Source organism: Triticum urartu, chromosome 3 (genome assembly GCF_003073215.2).
Source record: "Triticum urartu cultivar G1812 chromosome 3, Tu2.1, whole genome shotgun sequence".
Classification (NCBI taxonomy): domain Eukaryota; kingdom Viridiplantae; phylum Streptophyta; class Magnoliopsida; order Poales; family Poaceae; genus Triticum; species Triticum urartu.
The window spans coordinates 505,244,877-505,269,610 of record NC_053024.1 but is presented as its reverse complement, the minus strand read 5'-3'; the positions used below and the strand labels follow the sequence as shown (position 1 = coordinate 505,269,610).

General features: G+C 46.7%; 2 pseudogenes; both read right to left on the bottom strand.

Annotated features, from left to right (window-relative positions):
• Positions 1-971: 971 nt before the first annotated feature.
• LOC125549661 lies at positions 972-1,047 on the bottom strand (annotated as a pseudogene).
• A 280-nt stretch (positions 1,048-1,327) lies between these two features.
• On the bottom strand, positions 1,328-1,403 carry LOC125549659 (annotated as a pseudogene).
• Positions 1,404-24,734: the final 23,331 nt, after the last annotated feature.

Genomic DNA, 24,734 nt, shown 5'->3' with positions numbered 1-24,734 from the left:
GGCGGCTCCGTATCGTAAAACGTGATGATTTCTTCTCTCTGATTTTTTTCTCTCCGAAAGCAAATATATAGAGTTGGAGTTGGCATCGGAGGGTCAATAGGGGGCCCACGAGGTAGGGGGTGCGCCCTAGGGGGGGGCGCCCCCACCCTCGTGGAAAGTGTGTGGCCCCCCTGGTCTTCATATTTGGCGAGGATTTTTTATTGTTTTTTCTAAAACCTCCCGTGGAGTTTCAGGTCATTCTGAGAATATTTGTTTTCTGCACATAAAACAACACCATGGTAATTCTGCTGAAAACAACGTCAGTCCGGGTTAGTTCCATTCAAATCATACAAGATAGAGTCCAAAACAAGGGCAAAAGTGTTTGGAAAAGTAGATACGATGGAGACGTATCAGTCCCCACAACATATGCATTAAGACAGAGCGGCAACTTACAACAGCAGACATGCTTCGAAAACTACATTACATATTACAGCAGCATGATAAAAATGTACTCAAATATATTCACAGAAGCACACAGACTATATATAGTCCTTTCACAATTGGAGTAAGAAATGCAAGGATAGTTATAACTTGGAAGTTTCGCGCTAATAGCCTAATAACAAATTTCAAATAAAAATAGTATTAATTCTAATATTATATGGCAAAGTAGGAAAGAAAGCCTCGCAGTTCTCTCAGTTATCACAAAAGTAATATGCCACTTTGCTCCAAGCTTCAGTGGGCGGAAAAGAGACATCATGGATCACATATGATATGTGCTAGCCACAGAGGCAAGCTCACAAAAACAAACAAAGGGACTGGTAGAATATGATGATACTGTTGTTCTCAGGCGAGGAAATAAAAAATTCAATAACAGAAGCTAATTTCAGGGACCATAATGGCGCTGCATCAAGTGCAGTTCAATTTCATGCCTGTATCAGATGAAATGAAGCAATAGCAAAGCTATGATTCACCTGAAACTAATACATGGTTTCGTCCATCAGAATTAGCTGGTTACACTAATCATGCAATATCAGTGGGAATCCGAACGATTTTCTTCATCACCCGGAATCATGTAGTTCAACCCAACATAACACAATGAGCAATAAGGTCCATAACCAATGAAGGAATGCATGTACATTCAGTCTAAAGCAGTAAAAATGTGCAAATGTACTTTAGGAGATGGCATGACCCGTCGATTTTCTTCATCACCCAGGTAATGCACATCTCATCAGCCAGCAAAACACAAAAAAGAGGATAGAAAAAGTACTGCTAAGAGGTTTGCAAAAAATCAAAGGAAAGTATTTGCTCAATAATAAAGGAGTACATATGTAGTCCAAGAGATGGCATGATCCGTCAGAAGTATCTGGTTGTAATAATCATGAAAAATCAGTGGGAATCCGAACGATTGTCTTCATCACCCAGATCATGCACATCTCAGCCAGCAGAACATCACAAGTAACATATGTAAAACAATGATTTTGAGCATCAGCAAACAAAATTCTTCACAGTACTATAAAGCATCAACTAAGACTACTCCTAGAATAGTAACACGACAATTAAACTTGAGGAACTAATAAAGGAAAAAAGAAAAGAGCATCCTGTGCTGTATAAGGTCCAACAGAAATTGGCACATTTCCTGCATTCGGTCAGGCCACTGTGATCCCGCGACGGGGCCGCTTGCTACGATGGGAGTTTGGCTGTGGATCTACACTAGCAGAGCAGCGATGGAAACAAGGTAACAGAGATGGGGGTGAGCAGGGGAAGGACCTTCTGTGGAGCGTCGTCGTGGTCGGCGTGGACGACGCCGTCGTTGTCGAGCTCGAGGTCGGACTCGACGATCTCCTCGTCCAGCTCGTCGGGCTCGGGGGTTGGGTCGTGCATGTCCTGGTCATCCTCCTCCTCCTCCTCGTCGTCGTCGATGTCATCCATGGACCTCGCCTGCCGGTGCAAATCCAACCCCAAAAAAGTGGATCAGACAAGCAAGTAATTTGAAGATCGGTGCCGGGGGAGGAGAAGGGACGTCGGATCAGCACCTTGGGTGCGGGCTTGGGCTTGGCGGATGCAGCGGCGGTGGCAGGGAGGGTGGCGCTGAGGGAGGCGGCTAGAGTCGAGGGGGAGGTGGATCGAGACGGAAACGGGGAGCATCTGCCTCGATATGGATCGAGGAGAGGGAGGCCGTGTGCTGGATCTTGCCGGAGGGGAGGGAGGGAGGAACAGAGCATTGGGATCTTGGAGCGCGCTGGATCTTGCCTGAGGGGAGGGAGGGAGGAGAGCAGGGGGAGGGGTGGGTGGTGGCGAGGGGAGGGGAGGTGGGAGGGATCGGGGAGCGCTAGGATTCGCGGGGGACGAGGGAGGAGTGCGGGCTGTGGCCTGTGGGTTGTTGGGCTATGTGGGGTGAGAAGGTGAGGAGGGAGCACTGCCGTTGGATCTGGGTGTATCGGACGGTGCTCGATCCATGATCCGCGTGACATGCCTCTGAACCAATCAAAATAGAGTACATGTGTGTGACATCCATGACCATCTAAGTAGGTCGTAACCGGCTGAAAATAAAGTGCAGATGTCTTTGGCTAAGAGAACCGACTCTTTTGGCGCCGTCTTTCGGCGGTTCCCCTCCGCCGGTGACCTCTTGGTCGTCGGCGGTGAGGAGGCTCGTCGGATCCCGCGTGTGTGGATCATTTTAGCTTTAGGTGGCGATCGGGGACGAGGGCGGGGCGGCAATACTGAATAAAGAAGCTTTGGGTTTTTATCCGGCAAGGCTGCCAGCAAGGACCTCGACACGTAGAAGAGCAGGGCATCGAGGAGGTGGTCGCGAGCGAGGAGTTCGTCGCCGTCACCTTCCCGGTGACCGAAGACTCGTAGTCATACCCGCCGTTTTGACAACATTTTGAAAGAAATTCAAAAAAAAGCAAAACAAAACTTTCGCAATGTGGCATTATATCTAACCTAGTTTACACGAAAAATAATAAACATTGACTACAGTAAATGTCTTAAAAACTGTTCTCGGAACCGAGTTATCATGTATGAAGATCAATGGCTTTTAAGCCAAGTGTTCTCGGAACCGAGTTATCATATATGAAGATGCATAGTTTGTTCAAATGATTTCATATTGTGCACAAGGGTGCATATTGGAATGACAAACAATTTTGCCTAAGGAAGTTTTCATTTTCTTTGCACGGAAAATTCATTTCCCATTTTTCGAGTGCCCGAAATGAGTTTTTTTTGTGAAGGAACTACCAAATAAATTTTGTAAAAATGGACCAAATAATTTTTCTAAAATACTAGGCCATGTTTAATGCACAATTGACCAAATGGTTGGGTGTCAAAAGATTCGATCCACCTCTGGTGAAAAAGACAAATTTCCGCTGATTCAGCTGGAAGCGGGTCAAATTTGAACTGTAGCTGCCTTGTAGTTTGCTCTCTATTTTTTCCAAAAATCATTTCTAGGTACATAAGTATCTGTTTTATCAGAGAAACACCAAAAAAATTCCAAGATTCGACCACTAGCTAGGAACGGTCATTCCTGCCGTTTTGACTGCATTTTGAAACGGGCATAAAAAATTCAAAAAAAAATCAAAAAATTGGAAAACCTTCGCATTTGTGTCATTATATGTGGCCAAGTTCCCAGGAAAAATAATAAACTTGTAATACGACAATTATTTTAAAAAAGTGTTCTCAGAAACGAGCTATCATGTGTGGACATCAATGGCTTTCAAGCCAAATGATCAATCTTATGGCCACATTGATGGCATAGTTTGCTTAAATGATCTCATATTGTGCACAAGGGTGCATATTGGAATGACAAACAATGTTGCCTAAGGAAGTTTTCATTTTCTTTGGACGAAAAAACCATTTTCCATTTTTCGAGTGCCCAAAAGGAGGTTTTTTTGTGAAGGACCTCCCAAATAATTGTTGCAAAATTGGACCAAATCATTTTTCTAAAATACTAGGCCATATTTAATGCACAATTGACCAAATGGTTGGGTGTAAAAAGTTCCGATCCACCTCTGGTGAAAAAGACAAATTTCCACCGATTCAGTTGGAAGCGGGTCAAATTTGAACTGTAGCTGCCTTGTAGTTTGCTCTTTATTTTTACTAAAAATCATTTCTAGTTACATAAGTATCTATTTTATCAGAGAAACACCAAAATAATTCCAAGATTCAACCACTAGCTAGGAACGGTCATTCCCGCCGTTTTGACCGCATTTTGAAATGGCATAAAAAATTCAAAAAAAATCAAAAAATTAGGAAACCTTCACATTGTGTCATTATACGTGGCCAAGTTCCCAGGAAAAATAACAAACTTGTAATACGACAATTATTTTAAAAAAGTGTTCTCAGAAACAAGCTATCACGTGTGGAGATCAATGGTTTTCAAGCCAAATGATCAATCTTATGGCCACATTCATGGCATAGTTTGCTTAAATGATCTCATATTGTGCACAAGGGTGCATATTGGAATGGCAAACAATGTTGGCTAAGGAAGTTTTCATTTTCTTTGGATGAAAAAACCATTTTCCATTTTTCGAGTGTCCAAAAGGAGGTTTTTTGTGAAGGACCTCCAAAATAATTGTTGCAAAATTGGACCAAATTATTTTTATAAAATACTAGGACATATTTAATGCACAATTGACAAAATGGTTGGGTGTAAAAAGTTTTGATCCACCTCTCGTGAAAAAGACAAATTTCCGCCGATTCAGTTGGAAGCGGGTCAAATTTGAACTGCAGCTGCCTCATAGTTTGCTTTTTATTTTTTCCAAAAATCATTTATATTTACATAAGTACCTATTTAATCATAAATACATGGTTTGGTGGCATACGTCAAGGTTTGGGCAGTGGCCGAGGGCCCCAACTATAGAGCGCGTAAACTCGCATGCCCGCCGTGTGGTCACCGCGTGACCGTGGCGTTGCCATGTGTTCTGGGCGGCCTAGGCATGTCTAGTGGGTTGGGAACTCCCCAGGTAGGTGCTAGGAAGAAAATTACAACATAAGATTCTCACGAGGAAACCGATCGATGCTCAAACATGAATTAGCAACCAAGTGTTTGATTAGCGGTACATGAAATGTACATGGCTAATGGGCGTGTGTTTTGGCCGAGGATGATCAGTTACTAAGAAGACCGTCTTCACAAATTTTCAGCTCAAAAGGAGGAGCCTAGGTGGTACTTGCTTTGCAAAGTACCACACTAGACATAAATACGAATATTGAAGCTGGGCCCATAATAATGAATGGATTGAGCTGGTATTTGGTGGAGGATGGTTATTTGGGCATAGGAAAGCACTATAGAAAATGGATACTATTTGGAAATGCCAAAGTGGTACTTCCTTCACAAACTGTTGTTCTGAACAGAATAGGAAAATGAATATTTTTGAATTATTTTTGAACTAGGCAAGGAAGGTTTTTTACATATTTGACGAATATATGACCCAAAGAATTTATGAGATTTTTTGGGAATTTTGGGAATGACAGAAATATAGGTTGCTTCACAACCTAGGTCAAAAACTACCACATGGACATGACACATAGGCAAAACTGATGAGGTGGCGCCTAGTCATAGCAACCCACCACAATTTACAAGGTTATGACCATTTATATTGGTCGTTAACAACTAGAAATAAGGCAGCGGACTAGCGTTGTTTGCTTTATGACCATTTCGTGTAAGGAAATTACGACCTTTCTGACCAAAATGGTCGCAATGGTTTAGGGTTTGGAGCCCCCCGAACAGCTTTTGACCAATTGGTCTCAAATGGTCATAGATCTATGACCAATTCTTCCAGGGTCACTGACAGAAGGTCACTAGTTGACAGATTTCTTGTAGTGATAACCAATCATACATAAAAGAATTCAGAGGAGATTCAAATATTGTTCATAGATAAACTTGATCATAAACCCACAATTCATCGGTCTCAACAAACACACCGCAAAAAGAAGATTACATCGAATAGTTCTCCACAAGAGAGGGGGAGAACATTGTATTGAGATCCAAAAAGAGAGAAGAAACCATCTAGTGTCGGGGCCCCGATCCTAAGTCACACCGATCTAGCATGTAACACTTGATATCACTTTGCGGCCTCACGCACGGTATTCCCACGGGTGCCACCTTACCTGGCCCCGGACCGTTTGCGCCTTTTAGCTCACGTATATGATAGCGTCGCTAGCATCCATATGACAGAGAACCTGGGCCGACATGACTAGTCGTGAACCCAAAGTGGCACTAACTTACAGGGACAGGCATACATGAATCAACCTCGAGCATGTCGGTCAACAGCGTATGAATCCAGGCTGTAGCACTGGGCTAACAGGACTCCGGGAACCCGGGCTGTAGCAGGCTAGGCAGGACTCTGGATGTCACCGCGTGACATTTCCCTGAAGGGTCAGACATAGGAACGAAGTGAATCACATGCCGGCCAGTCAAGTGTTCTGGAGCAGTAGTGCTAGGCTAGCAGGACTCTGGTGAACCGGGCTGTAGCGGACTACTATGGCTCATGGAAGCACAAGACTACATTTCCCCATAAGAGAGGCTACCAGGGATAAACAACTAGGTTGTCGGATCCCACACATAGCAATACACGTTACACGCACGCATAACATGCAAGTATGTGCTGTACAACATGGCATCACAACATAACTCAAACTCATATAGATAAAGGCCCAGAAGAGCCACATAGCATTCAATACAAACAGGGGTCTCATGACCCATCATTCAGAGCATACAAGCAACGGAAGCATTACATGTCTGAGTACAGACAACTACAAAAGGAAAAGACTAAGAAGCCTGACTAAACACGACCCTCCCAAGGGTACAAGATCGTAGCTGGGATACAAGCTACTCGTCAAAGTCACTAGTGTAATCAACTGCAAAACATAAATAAGCAAACGTGAGTACGAAGGTACTCAGCAAGTCTTACATCAGAACTATCTACATATGCAACATTATCAACAAAGGGGTGGTGGGGTTTTAACAGCAGCAAGCCAGCTTTGACTCAGTGGCTAACCTATACTACGAGTATCAAAAAATTCTTTGAGGTGAGGAGACGCACACGAGTCCACAAATTCACCATATCAATACTCCACTACGGATCCGTTCCCGTCTCCCTACGAGAAGGCCATCCATAGCACTCACGCTTATCTTGCGGATTTTAGAGTATCCACTTCAAGTTGTCTATGTACTACATAAGTCCTCCAAGTTTCCATATCCGAGGAAAATGACTATTCGAATAGATAATGTTAACCCTGCAGGGGTGTACTTCTTCACACACGCTCTCGCCACTTATCGCCCTGTACACGTCATGTACCTCGGCAACCTTCAAGCGGAATCCGGGCGAGGGTGTCGGACATGACCAAACTAACCACACAAGTCTCTCGTCCAGGTTTATCGCCTGTTCGAGTTCCATCCGCAAGGAGTTCCGGCCAAAGTCTCCAATACGACCCCAAACAATGTGTGCAGGGTTCCCAAGCCCACCATCCGGGTGCCACTTGGTACACTATGCCACGGTGCCTAGTCTGTCCCAAGCCCGTCCCATCGGACACCACCTGGTAGACAAGTAGCACTACCTACAAACGCCAGAAACTAGTTGCAACTCCTGGACAAAGATCAAGTGGATTAATAAGCCGAGAGGGGCCGGATAACCGGAACCCAATGTGTGGTGGTAACTGGACTTGGATAACATACACAGAACTCGGTGCTTAGGGATGGTTCCAATGAGACAACCCACCATGTACTCCTACATGGCCTCTCATCGCTACCTTTACCAAAACGTGTTCACACACTTAGCCTTTATCGGTAGGACATGTTCACCGCTCCGATTCATTCCCGATGAATCAGACCTGACACAACTCTAAGCATAGCCGGTATAAAGAAAACAAGCATGGATGAGTAGGCACATCAAGGTTCAAGCAACTCCTACTCATGCTAGTGGGTTCCAACTATTTACTGTGGCAATGACAGGTCATGCAGAGGAATGGGTTCAACTACCGCAGCAGAAAAGTAGCAGTTGAATCATTGTTGTCCTAATGCAGTATAAGGAGCAGGAGCGAGAGAGTGGGATTTATCAAAATTCTCAAGGGGGTTTGCTTGCCTGATAGACGACGAAGGGGTACGGCTCCTCTGACAGGTACTCGGGAACACCTTCCGGAGTGGAACCTATTAAGAAGAAACGGTGCCGGCGATCAACACACAAACAAATGCAACAAAATGATGCATGAACATGACATGTGCAAATGCTAGTGTTTGGGCTAATGCAAGATGCTACCAAGTTGGTTGAAGCCCATTTGAATCAAAGATTCAAATGCAATTCAAAATGAAGCATTTAAAATGCCCATATTATGTTTTCACTTATACAGCATGTATAAGTTGGTTTTTCATGCATGTAACTGGCATAAATGGATTCCTTGCATTTTTCTGATAATTTTTCATATATAATTTATTTCATTCTGAGCTATGGTTGAATTATTATGATTTTTTGAAGTTTAGGCAATATTCTGGAATTTCCTGAGTTAAAATAATTCCAAAAAAAGAATAACTGCGCCAACACTACGTCAGCATGACGTAAGCAAGTCAACGGGGCTGAACAGGTCAAACCTGACCAGTGGGTCCCACTGGTCAGTGACCCAGTCAACTAACTAAGTTATTAGTCCTAACTAACTGGGCAGGGCCCACTAGTCAGTGACTGTAGTAGCTAACCTAGTTAGTTAATTAGTGCTAACTATAGTAATTAGTCAGGCGGGGCCCACAAGTCAGTGAGAGAGAGGGGGAGGTCAAACTGGGTTGTGGGGTCAACCCACGCCAGTCAAAGGTCAGCGGTCGCCGGCGTTTAGCCGCCGGTGAGTCCAGACGCGGCGGTGCACTGTGGGTTTGGCCAACGGGGAGCCATTTGGCGCGCGGAGTGCAGCTACGGGATGCGGACGCTCGTCTGCATCCAGCCGTGGTGGTGGCACGGCCGGGGAGCGGCCGGAGGGGCACCGGCGATGACGAGTGCGGCGGCCGGAGTGCGGGTTCGGGCGGCGCAGCGCTATGGTGCACGAGAAGACGAGCTGGTGGTGACGTTAGCTTGCTGCGGAGCTGCAGAGCACGTCCATGTGCGTAGGAGCAACGAACACGGCCTCTGGCCACGGCAGCGAGGAGCTCAGGCGGCGTCGCGAATCGGTTGCCGACGGAATGGTGGCCAGAGAGGGAAATGGGGCACGGGGAGAGAGGGGATAAGAAGAGGAGCTCACAGCGAGGCTAACGGAGGGCTCGGCAGGCGCGGGGATGGCCCGTGGGCAGCAAATCAACGGCGAGGGTCTCCGGGCACCGAAGTAGAAGAAGACGTCGGGGACGGCGTTGCAGGGCCTCCAGTGAAGCCTGGCTCGGCGTGGAGGTTGAGGACGGCAGCGCGGAGCTAAAGGGCATGCCCAGGAGGCGAGGGGAGGCAGTGGCCCCGGTGGTGCTTGTCGGCAGCGACGGTAGCGCTTCGGCCGTCGCGGGAGAGGGTGGCAGAGGAGGAGACGGGGATGAGGGAGAGTGAGAGGGGGTCGGGGAGGCTGCGTGGCAACTCCAGGGACGTCCGGAGGGAGGCGGTAAGCAGGAGGTGGCCGGGCGTGCGCCGGCGTGCGTCGGCCACGCGCCTCTCATCCTCTTGGCGGGAGGTTGAGGGTGGCTGGCAGGGCTAGCTGGGCCGCACAGTGCCAGGCCTCATGTAAGTGTTTTCCTTTTTTTGTTTTCTTTTCTATTTCTGACATTTGTTTTTGACTTAAAAATAAATACCAGCACAAATATAAAAATGTTGAGATTCCTTGTGACCACTAGTTATAATATACCAGAGGCCCTCACCAAATTCCAACATTTTTATAGCCTTTAAAATATTTATATTATTTTAAACAGCTCCAATTCAAATACATATGGGTTCATTCAAAAATCCAAAATGTTTAGCAAAAATGTGCATCACCTCTGGTTGTTGTTTGCAACATTTTCCAAAGACCATGAACATTTTTGAAGAGCATTTTGGGTATATTGAAATTCCCATTTAAAATTGAACCTATTTGAATTTGCTTTGGTGCTAGGGTTTGAAACATCCCCATTTCAATTTCATTTGAAACTTAACATGATGCACAAAGCAAACCTATAACATACCAGAACTAGGGATGTGACAACTCGCCCCCACTCGGAAGAATCTCGTCCCGAGATTCAGGAGTTGGCGGAAAGAAAGCGGGGTACTCAAGTCGAAGACGCTCTTCTCGCTCCCAAGTAGCTTCTCTCTCGGAATGATGAGACCACTGAACCTTGAGAAACTTGATGTTATGACGTGAAGTGACACGCTCTGCTTGATCCAGAATGTGAACGGGGTACTCTCGATAAGTGAGGTTATCTTGGAGATCAAGCGTTTCGTGGTCCACTCCGCGGATGGGATCCGAGAAGCAACGCCTGAGTTGAGAGACGTGGAAGACATCATGAACTCGAGAAAGATGTGGGTGTAGTTCCAACTGGTAGGCAACCTCTCCTCGTTTAGCGAGAATGCGAAAAGGACGAATGTAACGAGGAGCCAACTTGCCCTTGATACCGAAACAATGGGTACCCTTCGAAGGGGTAACCCGAAGGTAAGCCTTGTCGCCAACTTCATAAGCCACTTCGTTATGACGACGGTCATACTGGCTCTTTTGACGAGATTGGGCTGTTTTCAAATTCTCACGAATGATGTGAACTTGCTCTTCTGCCTCCTGGATCATATCCGGGCCAAAGAATTGTCTTTCACCGGTTTCTGACCAGTTCAAAGGTGTTCGACATCTTCGTCCATAGAGAATCTCAAAAGGAGCTTTCTTAAGACTGGATTGATAGCTATTGTTATAAGCAAACTCGGTGAAAGGAAGACACTTCTCCCAATCCATACCGAATGAGATAACACAAGCTCTAAGCATGTCTTCGAGAATTTGGTTGACCCTTTCCACCTGACCACTTGATTGAGGGTGGAAAGCGGTACTGAAGGAAAGATGGGTGCCCATGGCAGTTTGGAAACTTTCTCAGAAATGAGAGGTGAAAAGACTGCCACGGTCTGAATTGATCTCTAGTGGAACACCATGGAGTGACACTATTCGGGAGATATATAAGTCAGCGAGCTGACTAGCAGTGATACTCTCTCGAACAGGTAGGAAGTGAGACACTTTGGAAAGACGATCAATGACTACGAAGATAGCATTATTTCCTTTCTTGGTCCCGGGAAAGCCAGTGATGAAGTCCATACCAACTTTGTGCCATTTCCACTCGGGAATAGCTAAAGGTTGAAGGGTGCCAGCAGGTCTTTGATGCTCTGCCTTAACGCGATGGCAAACGTCACAGTTGGCAATATACTGAGTGATTTCTCTCTTCATCCTAGTCCACCAGAACCTCTGGCGTAGGTCCTGATACATCTTGGTACTACCGGGATGAATTGTGAGAGGAGATTCATGGGCCTCCTTAAGGATCAGTTGCTGCATCTGTTGACATTTGGGAACCACCAAACGGTTTCCAAAGTAAACAACACCTCGTTCATCCATAGAGAAACAGTCGGCAACTCCCTCGGAAATATTTTTCTTGATCCGGGAGATTTCCGTATCATGCTTCTGAGCCTCTATGATCTGATCCGTAAGGGTAGGTTTCGCCACCAAGGTAGAAAGGGAACCATGAGGAGCTATGTGAAGGTTAAGCTTACAGAATTCCTCATGGAGGGGTGGTTGACATTGTTGCAACATGAGGTTGTTGCAATAGGATTTACGGCTTAAAGCATCAGCCATGACATTGGCTTTTCCTGGGGTGTAGGTGATTCCTAAGTCGTAATCCGAGATCAACTCCAACCAACGTCTCTGTTTGAGATTCATATCCAGTTGGGTGAAGATATACTTGAGACCCTGATGGTCAGTGTAGATTTCGCAATGGTTACCAAGAAGGTAATGTCGCCAGGTCTTAAGTGCATAGACTACGGCTGCAAGCTCTAGATCATGTGTATGATAATTTTCCTCATGTGGATGCAACTGTCGAGAGGCATAGGCAATCACATGACGATCCTGCATAAGAATGCAACCTAGTCCTTGACGCGAAGTGTCACAATAGATAACAAAGTCTTTAGTGAAATCCGGTGGCACGAGTATGGGCGCAGAAGTCAGGCGTCTTTTCAGTTCCTGAAAACTGTGCTCACACTGTGGGGTCCACTCAAACCTTTTATCTTTCTTGAGAAGTTCCATGAGGGGTTTGGCCACTTTGGAGAAGTTTTCAATGAAGCGGCGACAATAACTGGCTAGACCAAGGAAACTCCTAACTTGTTTGACCGTTTCGGGTGGAGTCCAATCGAGAACGGCTTTAACTCTCTCGGGATTTACGTAAATGCCCTTACCAGAGATCACGTGGCCCAGATAGGTCACTTTCGGCAACCAAAATTCACACTTGGAGAACTTGGCATAAAGGCGGTGCTCTCTGAGTTTTTCTAACACAAGTCTAAGATGTTCGGCATGCTCTTCCTCGTTCTTCGAGTAAATAAGAATATCATTGAGATAAACCACGACGAACTTATCTAAGTACTCCGTAAAGATCGAGTTCATCAGGCGGGAGAAGGTAGCTGGAGCATTGGTTAGGTCGAAAGATATCACGGTGTACTCGTATTGACCATAACGAGTGACAAAGGCCGTTTTGGGGATGTCCCCGTTTCTGATTTTGATTTGGTGGTAGCCTAACCTCATATCCATCTTGGAAAAGACTGAGGATCCAGCGAGCTGATCATACAGGTCGTTGATCCTAGGGAGCGGATACTTGTTCTTTATCATGACCAAATTAACGGGACGATAATCTACAACCATCCGATCCATACCATCCTTCTTCTTGACGAAGAGGACAGGACAAGCCCAAGGAGAAGAACTGGGTCGGATGAAGCCCTTTTGCAAGGACTCATCAAGCTATTTCTTAAGCTCGGCTAACTCCAAAGGTGCCATCTTGTATGGTCTCCTAGAGATTGGAACAGTTCCTGGGACAAGTTCTATGACAAACTCTACATCTCTGTCAGGTGGAACACCTGGCAGTTCTTCTGGAAAGACATCCGGGAAGTCACGGACTACCGGAATATCTTCAAAGTCGGGAAGAGGGCTGGCATTAAGAGAATAGAGTTGACGCCTTGCAACTCTAGTAGAGACAATGACTATTTTGACAGATGGATGTGTAAGTTGAACAGATCTAGTGTAACAATCTATCTTGGCATGATGAGCTGTCATCCAGTCCATGCCCAAGATGATGTTAATATCTGAAGACTTGAGAGATATCAAAGAAGCAAGGAATACCAGTCTGTCAACAAGGATTTCATTACCATGGCTTACCTTGGAGGTTTGCCATTTGGAACCAGGAGTCTGGATTATTAGTGGAGTTGGCATATCACAAAATGACATGTCGTGCAACCGAGCATAGCCTTCGGATATGAAGGAGTTAGATGCTCCAGTATCGAACAGAACTGAAGCTGGGTGACAATTAACAAGAAGCGTTCCCAATACGACGTTGGGATCATCTTGAGCTTCTGTAGCTGAGACATGGTGCACACATGCTCGTTCAATGGAGGCTGGCTTGGTACTGATCATCTTGCCTGATGGCTTTTCACGGCCAACAGACCTCTCAGACTGGGGTGGAGTATAACTGGACTGAGGGCAGTCACGTGCGTAGTGTCCTGGTTCTCCGCAGGTGAAGCAAGTTCATGAGGTAGGACGTGGACCTACATTGGCAAGTGGTCCACTAATAGGCCTGGGTGGAGCACATTGCTGAGATGGGTGAGGCGCCACATCGGATGGCCTCGGTGCATATCCAGGTGGAAGAGCTGAGTTCGGAATCCAAATTCGTCGCTTCTGAGAGCCAGAGCGGGAGGAAGAACCCAGATCATGGTTGTGCTTACGAGACTCCTGGTAAGTGAGCTGAGCTGTCTCTACATTAATGGCCTTGTTCACAAGAGCCTGGAAAGTATCACAATGATGCAGATGGAGATCACGACGCAACTTAGGGTTGAGACCCTTCCGGAACCTAGCCTGCTTCTTGGCGTCCGTGGACACTTCTTCTGTAGCATAGCGGGCGAGGTTTCCAAACTCTCTACTGTAAGCATCAACAGGCAGCTTACCCTGGGTAAAACTACAGAACTCGTCCCTCTTGTGGTCAATGAGAGCCTGAGGAATGTGGTGCTCACGAAAAGCCTTGGTGAAATCCTTCCAGGTAGGAATCTGGCCAGCTGGAAGCATAGCCTCATAGCTCTGCCACCAAATACTAGCAGGACCTTCCAGGTGATAGGTAGCATAGGTGACCTTGTCACCTTCAGCCACGCTCGCAGTATGCAACTTGTGAGTGATGCTCCGGAGCTAGTCATCCGCATCGAGTGGCTCAATGGAATGATGGAAGGTGGGTGGTTTCAGACCAATGAAGTCGGTGATAGAAACTAACTTCTTACGCTGATGTGCGGTGTTCTGCTCAATCTGTGCTAGCAAGAGGTTAGTCTCACGCTTGTTCCTCTCGGATGCTAACAAGAACTCTGCCATCAAAGGCTGTTCAGGAGAATCCTCATCTCTACCATCTCCGTGGTTCTTGCTATGAGCAACTGACCCTCGGTTAGCAGACGACATCCTGGCACAGAAACCAAGGAAACAAGGATGGAATTAGCATCGACATAAGGATGCGGAATGTAATGCAAAAGCATTGGAAACTCTTGAAATCCTAAGACAATTTCGGCAGCATAATGGCTGTAAATGCTCAAAAAGATTTTGAGACATTCATCAAAGGAATAGCATAACCAATCAACATCATAATATCAAGGTTCTGGGTCAAACTGATGACACACAGAAGTAATAGAACTGTATGGAGACACAACCCAACAATCCTAAGACTTTACGGTTTAGTAACACGTCATCCTGAGAGATAGAGGAGAAACATAGGCCTTAACCCTCGTAGAAAAGAAAAGGCTGACTCAAAAACAATAACATGAGGTAAAGGAGTAAAAAGAGCCTTACGTTCCCTTCCACAATCAATTCCCTTATATAACTAAAGCATTTCTAGACTCAACTTCGACCAGTTTGGCTTGGTAATACTACAGAGTCAGGCTCTGATACCAACACTGTCGGGCCCCGATCCTAAGTCACACCGATCTAGCATGTAACACTTCATATCACTTTGTGGCCTCACGCACAGTATTCCCACGGGTGCCACCTTACCTGGCCCGGGACCGTTTGCGCCTTTTGGCTCACGTATACGATAGCGTCGCTAGCATCCATATGACAGAGAACCCGGGCCGACATGACTAGTCGTGAACCCAAAGTGGCACTAACTTATAGGGACAGGCATACATGAATCAACCTCGAGCATGTCGGTCAACAGCGTATGAATCCAGGCTGTAGCACTGGGCTAACAGGACTCCGGGAACCCGGGCTGTAGCAGGCTAGGCAGGACTCTGGATGTCACCGCGTGACATTTCCCTGAAGGGACAGACATAGGAACGAAGTGAATCACATGCCGGCCAGTCAAGTGTTCCGGAGCAGTAGTGCTGGGCTAGCAGGACTCTGGTGAACCGGGCTGTAGCGGACTACTATGGCTCATGGAAGCACAAGACTACATTTCCCCATAAGAGAGGCTACCAGGGATAAACAACTAGGTTGTCGGATCCCACACATAGCAATACACGTTACACGCACGCATAACATGCAAGTATGTGCTGTACAACATGGCATCACAACATAACTCAAACTCATATAGATAAAGGCCCAGAAGAGCCACATAGCATTCAATACAAACAGGGGTCTCATGACCCATCATTCAGAGCATACAAGCAACGGAAGCATTACATGTCTGAGTACAGACAACTACAAAAGGAAAAGACTAAGAAGCCTGACTAAACACGACCCTCCCAAGGGTACAAGATCGTAGCTGGGATACAAGCTACTCGTCGAAGTCACTAGTGTAACCAACTGCAAAACATAAATAAGCAAATGTGAGTACGAAGGTACTCAACAAGTCTTACATCAGAACTATCTACATATGCAACATTATCAACAAAGGGGTGGTGGGGTTTTAACAGCAGCAAGCCAGCTTTGACTCAGTGGCTAACCTATACTACGAGTATCAAAAACTTCTTTGAGGTGAGGAGACGCACACGAGTCCACAAATTCACCATATCAATACTCCACTACGGATCCGTTCCCGTCTCCCTACGAGAAGGCCATCCATAGCACTCACGCTTATCTTGCGGATTTTAGAGTATCCACTTCAAGTTGTCTATGTACTACATAAGTCCTCCAAGTTTCCATATCCGAGGAAAACGACTATTCGAATAGATAATGTTAACCCTGCAGGGGTGTACTTCTTCACACACGCTCTCGCCACTTATCGCCCTGTACACGTCATGTACCTCGGCAACCTTCAAGCGGAATCCGGGCGAGGGTGTCGGCCACGACCTAACTAATCACACAAGTCTCTCGTCCAGGTTTATCGCCTGTTCGAGTTCCATCCGCAAGGAGTTCCGGCCGAAGTCTCCAATACGGCCCCTAACGATGTGTGCAGGGTTCCCAAGCCCACCATCCGGGTGCCACTTGTTACACCATGCCACGGTGCCTAGTCTGTCCCAAGCCCATCCCGTCGGACACCACCTGGTAGGCAAGTAGCACTACCTACAAACGCCAGAAACTAGTTGCAACTCCTGGACAGAGATCAAGTGGATTAATAAGCCGAGAGGGGCCGGATAACCGGAACCCAATGTGTGGTGGTAACTGGACTTGGATAACATACACAGAACTCGGTGCTTAGGGATGGTTCCAATGAGACAACCCACCATGTACTCCTACATGGCCTCTCATCGCTACCTTTACCAAAACGTGTTCACACACTTAGCCTTTATCGGTAGGACATGTTCACCGCTCCGATTCATTCCCGATGAATCAGACCTGACACAACTCTAAGCATAGCCGGTATAAAGAAAACAAGCATGGATGAGTAGGCACATCAAGGTTCAAGCAACTCCTACTCATGCTAGTGGGTTCCAACTATTTACTGTGGCAATGACAAGTCATGCAGAGGAATGGGTTCAACTACCACAGCAGAAAAGTAGCAGTTGAATCATTGTTGTCCTAATGCAGTATAAGGAGCAGGAGCAAGAGAGTGGGATTTATCGAAATGCTCAAGGGGGTTTGCTTGCCTGATAGACGACGAAGGGGTACGGCTCCTCTGCAGGTACTCGGGAACACCTTCCGGAGTGGAACCTATTAAGAAGAAACGGTGCCGGCGATCAACACACAAACAAATGCAACAAAATGATGCATGAACATGACATGTGCAAATACTAGTGTTTGGGCTAATGCAAGATGCTACCAAGTTGGTTGAAGCCCATTTGAATCAAAGATTCAAATGCAATTCAAAATGAAGCATTTAAAATGCCCATATTATGTTTTCACTTATAAAGCATGTATAAGTTGGTTTTTCATGCATGTAACTGGCATAAATGGATTCCTTGCATTTTTCTGATAATTTTTCATATATAATTTATTTCATTCTGAGCTACGGTTGAATTATTATGATTTTTTGAAGTTTAGGCAATATTCTGGAATTTCCTAAGTTAAAAAAATTCCAGAAAAATAATAACTGCGCCTGCACTATGTCAGCATGACGTAAGCGAGTCAACGGGGCTGAACAGGTCAAACCTGACCAGTGGGTTCCACTGGTCAGTGACCCAGTCAACTAAGTTAGTTAGTCCTAACTAACTGGGCAGGGCCCACTAGTCAGTGACTGTGGTAGCTAACCTAGTTAGTTAATTAGTGCCAACTATAGTAATTAGTCGGGCGGGGCCCGCAAGTCAGTGAGAGAGAGGGGGAGGTCAAACTGGGCTATGGGGTCAACCCACACCGGTCAAAGGTCAGCGGTCACCGGCATTTAGCCGCCGGCGAGTCCAGACGCGGCGGTGCGCTGCGGGTTTGGCCAACGGGGAGGCATTTGGCGCACGGAGTGCAGATACGGGATGCGGACACTCGTCCGTGTCCAGCCATGGTGGTGGCACGGCCGGGGAGTGGACGGAGTGGCGCTGGCCACGACGAGTGCGGCGGCCGGAGTGCGGGTTCGGGCGGCGCAACGCTATGGTGCACGAGAAGACGAGCTGGTGGCGACGTTAGCTTGCTGCGGAGCTGCAGAGCACGTCCATGTGCGTAGGAGCGACGAACACGGCCTCTAGCCACGGCGGCGAGGAGCTCAGGCGGCGGCGCGAATCGGTCGCCGATGGAACGGTGGCCAGAAAGGGAAATAGGGCACGAGGAGAGAGGGGATAAGAAGAGGAGCTCACAGCGAGGCTAACGGAGGGCTCAGCAGGCACGGGGACGGCCGGTGGGCAGCAATTCGACGGCAAGGGTCTCCGGGCACCGAAGTTGAAGAAGACGTCGGGGACGTCGTTGCAGGGCATCCGGCGAAGCCTGGCTCGGCGTGGAGGTTGAGGACGGCAGTGCGGAGCTAAAGGGCATGTCCAAGGGGCGAGGGGGAGGCAGTGGCCGCGTTGGTGCTTGTCGGCGGCAACAGCAGCGTTTCGGCCATCGCGGGAGCGGGTGACAGAGGAGGAGACGGGGACGAGGGAGAGTGAGAGGGGGTAGCGGAGGCTGCGAGGAAACTCCAGGGACGTCCGGAGGGAGGCGGTAAGCAGGAGGTGGCCGGGCGTGCGCCGGCGTGCGTCGGCCACGCGCCGCTCATCCTCCTGGCAGGAGGTTGAGGGTGGCTGGCAGGGCCAGCTGGGCCGCACAGTGCCAGGCCTCAGGTAAGTGTTTTCCCTTTTTTTTGTTTTCTTTTCTATTTCTAACATTTGTTTTTGACTTAAAAATAAATACCAGCACAAATATAAAAATGTTGAGATTCCTTGTGACCACTAGTTATAATATACCAGAGGCCCTCACCAAATTCCAACATTTTTGGAGCCTTTAAAATATTTATATTATTTTAAACAGCTCCAATTCAAATACATATGGGTTCATTCAAAAATCCAAAATGTTTAGCAAAAATGTGCATCACCTCTCGTTGTTGTTTGCAACATTTTCCAAAGACCATGAACATTTTTGAAGAGCATTTTTGGTATATTGAAATTCCCATTTAAAATTGAACCTATTTGAATTTGCTTTGGTGCTAGGGTTTGAAACATCCCCATTTCAATTTCATTTGAAACTTAACATGATGCACAAAGCAAACCTATAACATACCAGAACTAGGGATGTGACGTCTAGCTACTAACTATGGACCCATAGGTCTGAGGTAAACTACTCACACTTCATCGGAGAGGCTATGGTGTTGATGTAGAAGCCCTCCGTGATCGATGCCGCCTCCGGTGGAGCTTCAGAACAGGCCCCAAGGTGGGATCTCGTGGATACAGAAAGTTGCAGCAATGGAATTAGGCTTTTGGCTCCGTATCTGATCGTTTGGGGGTACGTAGGTATATATAGGAGGAAGGAGTACATCGGTGGAGCAACAGGGGGCCCACGAGGGTGGAGGGCGCGCCCCCTACCTCATGGCCTCCTCTTTTGTGTCTTGACGTAGGGTCCAAGTCTCCCAGGTCTTGTTTGTTGAGAAAATCACGTTCCCGAAGGTTTCATTCCGTTTGGACTCCGTTTGATATTCCTTTTCTTCGAAACCCTAAAACAGGCAAAAAACACAATTCTGGGCTGGGCCTCCGGTTAATAGGTTAGTCCCAAAAATAATATGAAAGTGGAAAATAGTATTTCCCTCAGTTTTTGAGAACCAAGGTATCAATCCAGTAGGAGTCTACGCGCGAGTCCCTTGTAGCTGCACAAAACAAATAAATCCTCGCAACCAACGCGAATAGGGGTTGTCAATACCTACACGGCCACTTACGAGAGTGAGATCTGATAGATATGATAAGATAATATTTTTTTGGTATTTTTGTGATGAAGATGCAAAGTAAAATAAAGGCAAAGTAAAAAGCAAGGAAATAACTAAGTGGCTTCTCTCGAGGCATACGTATTCTACGGTGGGTGAACAAATTACTGTTGAGCAATTGACAGAATTGAGCATAGTTATGAGAATATCTAGGTATGATCATGTATATAGGCATCACGTCCGAGACAAGTAGACCGACTCCTGCCTGCATCTACTACTATCACTCCACTCATCGACTGGTATCCAGCATGCATCTAGAGAATTAAGTTGATGAAAACAGAGTAACACCCTAAGCAAGGTGACATGATGTAGAGGGATAGACTCATGCAATATGAAGAAAACCCCATCTTGTTATCCTCGATGGCAACAATACAATACGTGCTTTGCTGCCGCTACTGTCACTGGGAAAGGACACCGCAAGATTGAACCCAAAGCTAAGCACTTCTCCCATTGCAAGAAAGATCATTCTAGTAGGCCAAACCAAACTGATAATTCGAAGAGACTTGCAAAGATAACCAATCATACATAAAAGAATTCAGAGGAGATTCAAATATTGTTCATAGATAAACTTTATCATAAACCCACAATTCATCGGTCTCAACAAACACACTGCAAAAAGAAGATTACATCAAATAGTTCTCCACAAGAGAGGGGGAGAACATTGTATTGAGATCCAAAAAGAGAGAAGAAGCCATCTAGCTACTAACTATGGACCCGTAGGTCTGAGGCAAACTACTCACACTTCATCGGAGAGGCTATGGTGTTGATGTAGAAGCCCTCCGTGATCGATGCCCCCTCTGGTGGAGCTCCGGAACAGGCCCCAAGATGGGATCTCGTGGATACAGAAAGTTGCGGCGGTGGAATTAGGTTTTTGGCTCCGTATCTGATTGTTTGGGGGTATGTAGGTATATATAGGAGGAAGGAGTACGCCGGTGGAGCAACAGGGGGCCCACGAGGGTGGAGGGCGTGCCTGGTGGGGGTGGGCACGCCCCCCTACCTCGTGGCCTCCTATTTTGTGTCTTGACGTAGGGTCCAAGTCTCCCGGGTCTTGTTTGTTGAGAAAATCACATTCCCGAAGGTTTCATTCCGTTTGGACTCCGTTTGATATTCCTTTTCTTCGAAACCCTAAAACAGGCAAAAAACAGCAATTCTGGGCTGGGCCTCCGGTTAATAGGTTAGTCCCAAAAATAATATAAAAGTGGATAATAAAGCCCAATAATGTCCAAAACAGTAGATAATATAGCATGGAGCAATCAAAAATTATAGATACGTTGGAGACGTATCACTCTCCTGGCAGCGACGAGGAGGAGGCCTGCGAGGAGATGGTCGCCGGCAGCAGGCGTAGGTGCTCGAGGAGCTGCGGGTCACGAGGAGAAGGAGCGCTCGGGCGCTGATGCTGGAGATCGAGCTCGCTCGATCTGGAAGCCATGGGGAGGAGCTGCGGGAATGGGTGGATCGAGGGAGAGGAGGTGCAATGGCGAAAGAGAGGAGAAGGCAGGTGGGTGACTAGGATCCCGAGGAAGATTTTTGGAGTGGCGGCGGCCGAATGGGGCGGATGGGACATCTCCCCTAGAAATTAGGGTTTGGTCTAATATATAAAGCAAATGGATTTTCGGATAGGGGCATTCGGTCCCTCCGATCTTAATCGGACGGTCCCGGATAAACGGGTTAGGGGGCCCAATTAACAAAACAGAGATGTTTTACGGATGTTTGGGGATGATCCGGACCCGTTGGTAAAGACAGAGCGGGTCGGGTTCAGGACAGTTTCGGACATGGGCGAGGGGTCGATGCACTGTGCAAAGAGGGAGTAGGTGGTTTGACAAGAGGGAAACGATAACCCGGTTGGTCTCGGAACGGTCAATGAAGGTGAGGGGTTTGATGGGCTCAGAAAAGAGAGAGAAAAGAGATGCCCGACAGCAGTTTCGGAGACCGAAACATCCGACGAAAGACCGGCTACTATTGCCGCTATAGTTATTCGTTGGGGCATCAAACGGACTCCGAAAGCGATGAAACTTGGTAGGCGGCCTATCTACACTAAAACAACACTGCATGCCAACTTTCATCCCATTTAGAGAACATTTTCTGGCCACTTATAAAATAATATTTCGGAGGTGCCGCGGGCGCGTGCAAGTGTGTCTTGGCTCAGAATGGATAACGGAAAGAACTGAGAGACCCGGACGGATACAAGTTTTGAAAACATGATGATGCAATGCACATGATGACATGATGAAATGCAACACGCAAGCAAAAGACATGGCAACGACAGCGAATAACTGGAAGACACCTGGCGCAACGGTCTAGGGGCGTCACACGTAGGCTAAGGGTTGTCTTGTTATTACGGAAACACCATGCGTAGCATCTACAAGGGGGTGGAAGCCGACGATGGGCCACTTTCAAGTGATAAACGGTCGCAACGGAGTCAAAATAAATATATCATCGGCGTTCATATTTTATATATGAGGGCTACCTTCCGTAATCATTGTTATAAAGCCATAAATATGCATCAATTTGACTTAAGATTTTGGCTAAGCTGGGTTGCCTGGCTCCTGTGCTTAGCCCTACGTTCCCGATTGTCCGGCTAGGCGGTAAAGGGAGCACCTCTGTGATTGTTACAACCAGGTCATCCGAGTTAGTACCTCAGACTGGGTAAAGCCGAAAGCTAGCGATCTTAAAGGATATAATTGGTCGGCAACGACGGAAGTGAAAATTTTGGTTCATTAATACCATAGAGTTCGGGAACTTTCCCCGAACTAAATCCTCAATATTTTCCTCCCACATTGATTGGAGGTGAGGTTTCATGATCATGATCAGCATGACAACCCAAAGAAAGGAACCGATAGCGGGATTATTTTCTTTGGAAGATGTTTCATATCTCTCTGCGTACCTTTGTTTATAAAACCGTATGGCCGGATTGCCTTGTTTTCCGTAAATCTTTGCCCTTATAACGACTTTATAAAGTAGGACAAACACTCCCCGGCTTCTAGCCGAGGAGGTTGAAGCTGATGGTCGGTCAACAAAGTTTTGTACAATGCGGATCCGAGCATTAATGATGTAAAGTACTTGGATACGTAGAATCATTACACATAATTTGTGATTTTACTCTGGATATCGATCCTTAATTTGGCCACCCGTGCCCACATTAAGGCTCGGGGGCTACTGGGCTTTGGGCTTATCATTCACTAATATTAAAGGGGTGTATCGATCCCCTGATCTGGTGTTGCCACCCGACCAGTGTCTCGGGGGCTACTGCATTGCCTACTCAATGCAGAAAATTCAAAGTGCTCAGTGTTCGGCTGGACCGAACTATGGGCAAACGTGTCTTTGGACAACAATAAGTACCATGTGGGACTTATCCGGCATCAAGCAAATATATTACGGCGACTTCTCAAAACCTTCTCTCAAGGGCCCATCCGTAAATCACTATTACCTCTAATATATTACACTGCGTTTCTATTCCTATTGTATGTTGCCGAGGTAGGAGTTGACCCTCAGGCTGATTTCATGAACCGGGTCTCAGAAGCTACTAGGATCAACGGTTTCATATTTTCCTTCAGGTGCATCTTGGATTTTAGGCCGACAGACACCTTGAGGGCTACTGGCCATACATCTCGTCAGCAAATAAATTTATACGCATCGGAAATAAAATCCGTAAACAATCAGCCCATGACCGAGGTGTTGAGCCGCCTCGGAAGTAGTTCGGCATATAGCTCGGATGCAAGTGGCTAGCTCCTTAGAGGGCATTTCCGGCATTAAGCTCAAACTTTTTCAAGACCAAGGTAATCTATGACACCTCGGATACATTCCAGCATTGAAGCTCGGAAGCTGTCTGGCGTTGGTGCTCGGCTGCAAAAGATACCTCGAATGCAGTCCGGCGTTGGAGCTCGGACGCAGAGGACACCGCCACATGGGAAGCACTTCAAACCCGAGGTGGGCGTAAAAATAAAAAGGCATTGATAACGGCCGATAACTTAAAGGGGCTCCTTGGATACCCGATGTGTAAACTCTTCGGATTTACTTCGGCGATCCTCAAGATCAAAGATAAGAAGATTTGTTGAACCAGTTTTCAAGACCGAAGATCGAAGATGAAGAACAGTTCGGAAGAATCAAGGAGCGTCCCCAACTTGAAGACCGGTTCAGGGGGCTACTGATGGTGTCCTGGACTAGGGGGTACTCACCACGTCGTCTCCCGACCTACTGGATCGCGCCGAGGACCCCATGGCGGTTCACTCATGGGCCACTTCGGGTAGCCCATGCCACACACGAGGAAGATTCCACAAGACTTGATGATCAAGACAAGGACTCCTCTCCACCAAAGTATTCGACCAGGACTCTTGTTATCCTAGGCCTCCGGTACATTATATAAGCCGAGGCCAAGCTAGTCGCTAGATGATTATGACATTACTCATCATAGCTCTAGGGTTTAGACCACAACATATGATCTCGAGGTAGATCAACTCTATACTTGATACTCCATCAATATAAACAAGAGCAGGACGTAGGGTTTTACCTCCATCAAGAGGGCCAGAACCTGAGTAAAACATCGTCTCCTTCCTTCCTGTTACCATTGATTCAAGAATCCATAGCTCAGGACCCCCTACCCCGAGATCTGCCGGTTTTGACACCGACAATCATACACTCAATATAAATGGTTTATTGAATCTCGATCGTAGTGATACACATATTTATAATATTGAAGCAAAAAGATGCAAAGTTAATAATGATAGTGCAACTTATATGTGGCACTGCCGTTTAGATCATATTGGTGTAAAGCGCATGAAGAAACTCCATGCTGATGGACTTCGGGAATCACTTGATTATGAATCGATTGATGCTTGCGAACCATGCCTCATGGGAAAGATGACTAAGACTCCGTTCTTCGAAACAA